At 29.8% G+C, this 4,919-nt stretch overlaps 1 protein-coding gene across 1 annotated transcript in view; it reads right to left on the bottom strand.

The window, feature by feature from the left end:
* The window catches only part of LOC118201121 (protein RER1-like), a 68,818-nt gene that overhangs the window by 28,038 nt on the left and 35,861 nt on the right, over positions 1 to 4,919 (bottom strand). The window lies entirely within an intron of this gene.

The raw sequence follows: 4,919 nt of genomic DNA, 5'->3' as shown, positions 1-4,919 counted from the left end.
CTAAGAGAAAAGAATTCTATAAATTTTATGCAAATGATTTTAAAAAAATAATAAAGAAGAATACAAATCAATAAATCATATAATATAAAAAGTAATTACTCATAATTATATATATTTACTTTTATGCAATTATTTATAAAGTTTTATGCAAGTAGAACTCCTTTTACCATAATAATAAATATACTACAGATCGATTTATTTCACAAACAAAAATGCATAAACTGAATCAAAATCTGAAATTATGCTTAAATCCAGGGAAAAAAATAAAGAATAAATTGATACAGGGGAATTCCATTGGTAGTAACTTGCTAATGTTTAAATCATAGAATATAAAAAGTAATTACTCATAATTATATATATTTACTTTTATGCAATTATTTATAAAGTTTTATGAAAGCAGAATTCCTTTTACCATAATAATAAATAAATACTACAGATCGATTTATTTCACAAACAAAAATGCATAAACTGAATCAAAATCTGAAATTATGCTTAAATCCAGGAAAAAAAATAAAGAATAAATTGATACAGGGGAATTCCATTGATAGTAACTTGCTAATGTTTAAATGCTTACCTTACTGCTGCAATCACGTATAACCCAAGTAATTTTCTATTAACTGAATTGACTGGTTATTTGATTGAGGCAAAGCATGCAAATGATATCAGCCTAAAGAAAGATGCCAGCATGCAGGATGCTCTAAGGAAGCCTGGTCAATACCCATATTATACATAGGGAAAACCATGAAAAAAATCAAACAGCCAGCGATTTTCCTCTAAGAACAAGTTCAATTTTGTTCTTTTGCTCCAAGTGCTCTACATTTGTCATTTCTTAAAACTTTTGTTATTACTATGTATTTAAGCATAATATTAATGTAGCTAATACATTGAATAGAAGCCAGCATGACAGCAACAAGCAGAGAGAGAAAGGGAGAATGGTAGGGAAGTAAAGCAATGGTGAGGAAACAGACAAAAGGGTAGTGGATATTATGTGTTTGTATAGCATTGTTGTTACCATGAATAAATAAACTTAAAAAAGAAAGACACCAGGTTCCATAGGCCATTTTAGCAAGAGAACTAAGCATTGATATGATGAAGTGAGGAAAGGTGGGAAAATTGATATAATTAACCAAGGAAAGATGGAACTGTGGAAAGGTGGATATTTTCCACATAACCTCTCGCCCCTTTTAAATTAAGGTCCTTGAGTCCTAAGTAATAAAATGAAGACCATCCACTTTTCCAAGTCTATGACATATCGACAAACAGTCATGCATGTGCTTACTTCCAAACAATATACATCATAACAAGAAATTGGTAGAAGTATAGCAATAAATATGGACAAACACAAAGATGAGAGAAGGAAATTGGTTTAAACAAGCCAAATATACACTTATAACACTGTATGATTTAACTCCTGGAGCAATGAATTAATGCTTATAGTTCTCAGGTTTTTCATTAGGAATTTTGGAAAATCAATTAATGCTCTACATAGGAATCAAATCTGAGAGTTCTTAATTACTAGCTGGATGTACTATATCACACCACTGCAGACACCTTGTGCTAGGCTTTCTGCTGCCTCGTACAATCTCTAAATCAATGTGGTTATCAATCATATTTCAATTCAGTTACCCCAGCACAGTCATTAAGTTTTTTTGAGAGCAGAAACCTAAAAAAATCATCAGGATCCTCACAGATAGAAAACTTCAACCTTTTAGAAGTAATTGGGATATTCTGACTACAAAACTTCAAGTACACATGGAACAAATTCCTCAGTTGATCAAATTTTGACAAATATAACTGGATACAGTGAATAAAATTATGAAATACCAGAACACAGCTTGTGATGGCTATGCACTTCCAAAGAGAGGAGAAAATGAAAAAAATAGGGAAAAAGATATTAAAAAGGAAATTATTTACTAACAGTAGAAACTAGTTACTGTTTCAACAGTAATCACCAGTACCAAGTAATACGTTGAGTACCAATAAATGTTTCTTTCACAATTCAATTGAAAAAATATGTCAAAATTATTTTTAAAAATAGATTAAAATTAAATAAAATATCATCATAAGTAATGCTCAGTAAAAGAATGAAATACTTTTTTTTTTTAATATTCAAGAGAAAATATGTTCAGTGAACATAAATTGATTTTAAAGGATACTATTAATGAACTTAAAAAAGTAGTTTCACATTGAGATACTTTCAATGCTAATTCCAAGAAAGATCATCCCACTTCACCCAAAAATACAACAATACACCATAATACACCAATATAACCAAAATTGAGAGCCATAAGGCTCACTAATTTTGGTTAAGATAATTCCCCAGTCTTTTACCAAGATGTTTTAAGTTATGATTTGATCAATAAACTCTATAGCTATATTAATTACTTCCAACTCTTCTTACTTTTACACAAACTGTTCAGCTGCTAAATTCAAATGCACAATTTGTAATAACAAATAAACTGCCAATATGATCTCTACCAAACATCATCAATAAATACTCATGGACCTTATAAGAGATAGACTAACCCAGTGGGCGGGACACGCGTCAACGACATGTCGGCACTGGTTTACTTTAACACTGAAACCTATGGCGTTTGTATCACATCACTCTTTTTAATTATTAAATGTTATACATTGTAGTGTGATGAGATTATGAAAGCCACAGTTTTTTCCAAATAGGATTTAATATATGCTATTTGGAAATAGGATTTAATATTTCCTATATATATAATTTTCCAAATAGATTTAATATATAATTAAGCACTTTTTACTGCATTTCGTGCATTTTTTTCAAGCGTAATTCTTGTACAAACATCTTTACTTTGGTAAAATGGTGAAAACTCTAGACACAAAATTTATGACCTTAATTTTGCGTACAAATAACATAAAATTAAATAAGATTGATAGTATGTGACGCTTTGAAATAAATAAGGTAAAATTAAACAAGATTTGATAACTTTTTTTAAAATTTAATGACCCTTTTCAGGCAGTGATTTTCAAAACTATAATAACATTACAAAACAATCATTTATTTGATTATATCATCATTAACTTATTAACGTTAAAGTGGAATATTTATTTTAGTAATTTCTAAAATTCAGAGCATAAAATTTTCTGAGTGTAATGAAGAGGGAAAAAAAGGTAAAATAAAATCTAAAAGCACTCAGATTTTATATTACGCCCAGAGGAACCTTTTTTTAACGTTTTGTGTGTTACCTATATTTACTGAATATCATGTTCTTCGCCCATAAACCACATACATTTGAAAACAGCATATCTTTAGAATTTCCGCAATAGAGATAAAACTGTTATTTTCCGTACACTGCTCTCTCTGAACTCGTTGAGTTTGTTAATCAAAAATTCGTTAAAGTTTCACAAAATATGAAATAGATTAAAACAAATTCGAAATTCAGCCATCCAGACACCCTAGGCTACTGCCCCTTTGGGCTAATAAATTAAATTAACAGTAAACAAAAAAAAATCTTATGCAGAACTAAAAATAAATTAAAAAATAATCACTATAAAATACAGGCAAAATTAATTATCACAGTTAAATACAATTTTAATATTAGAATTAAATGTATAAAAATTATTAAGGAGTCAAAAGTGTTTATCACTATGATGTATTATGAAATATAATTGAAATAAAATTCCTTTATAGAAATTGTGCTATAATATTCATTTCTAATTTCAAAAAAGCAGCACAATTTAGAATTTTAAACGAAACTTTCAGAAATTCGTTTTTAAATATTTTAGTATTTTTTACTTATTTACACCAATAAAAAGCATAAAAATTGCAAGAGAAAATTGCTTGTTTGAAATTTTCTATTAGTTCAGATTTAAAATATTATTTTCTAAAAGTAGTAGTTATAAATTTCCTTACAGCATAGGAAAAGCTAAAAAAATATCCAGCCCTGAAAGTATGCAATAGCTTTATAATTATTTGGAACGTTAATTATGCTTGATAAATATGCTAAATTTTTAAAAATCAATCTCAGTTTCAAAAATAAAAATATGTAGAAATTCTAATTAGTGAAATGAGGCGCTACAACCAACTTTTTCTTAACAATTATACAGGCTGCAATAGGCAACCACTGCTAAATTTCTGCAAGTCGTCCCTACTTCTTCAGGTGTGATCAAGGTGACAGCCGGGAAAGCCTCAGACGAGAGAGAAAACCCATTTGGGTTAGTCTATTTCTTATAAGGTCCATGTAAATACTCCACATTTATTATTTTGATCCTCATTCTTCCTATTTAACCTCTTGATCTTTCCTGTGGCATAAGCTACAGTATGCCGAAATACTGCCATTACAACAAGTAAATTCCAATAAGCAAATAAACAGTTTTCCATGGTGATAGAGGCATATTTAACACATCTTGCATGAGTGTTTTCTCACCAATCCAGGTAGTGGGCAATTTTTTGCAATTCATGCACAAAATAAGTGTAGTACTAGGCCTTCCATAACATACGAAATCTGTCTCTTGTCATTATTTTTGGAAAAAATTGGTATTTCTATACATGGATCTGTGCTCCAATGATCCTCTTTTCAGTCCTTATGCATTTGTCCCATAAGAAGAATAAGCCCCACAATTTTTTTCATGTACTGTAATATCTTTCCATTTGAAGGTTTTCTTGGAAGTTGTGAGTTTATCAATATTTTGATATTAATATCTATTTGATTCCTTTACAAGAAATGTAAAAACATTATCACCAATAAATGAAGCCACAGCATCCGCTACACTATCCAGAATATTTCCGTATTTATTCCTGTGTGACCTGAAACTCTCCCAAGACTGGGGGTTTGTCAACTGACAACCATTCTTCTTGAGTATGTGTGTATGTGTTTATGGCAAAGCCTCTAGGGCTATATGCCTTCGTGGACTGGCTTGTATACACGTTACACATGGGGAAAACCACA

Source organism: Stegodyphus dumicola, chromosome 1 (assembly GCF_044657685.1).
Source record: "Stegodyphus dumicola isolate Sdum_Otavi_A_Nest chromosome 1, ASM4465768v1".
NCBI lineage: Eukaryota > Metazoa > Arthropoda > Arachnida > Araneae > Eresidae > Stegodyphus > Stegodyphus dumicola.
Note: the sequence above shows the minus strand (reverse complement) of the source record. Positions and strands in the feature narration are given on the sequence as shown.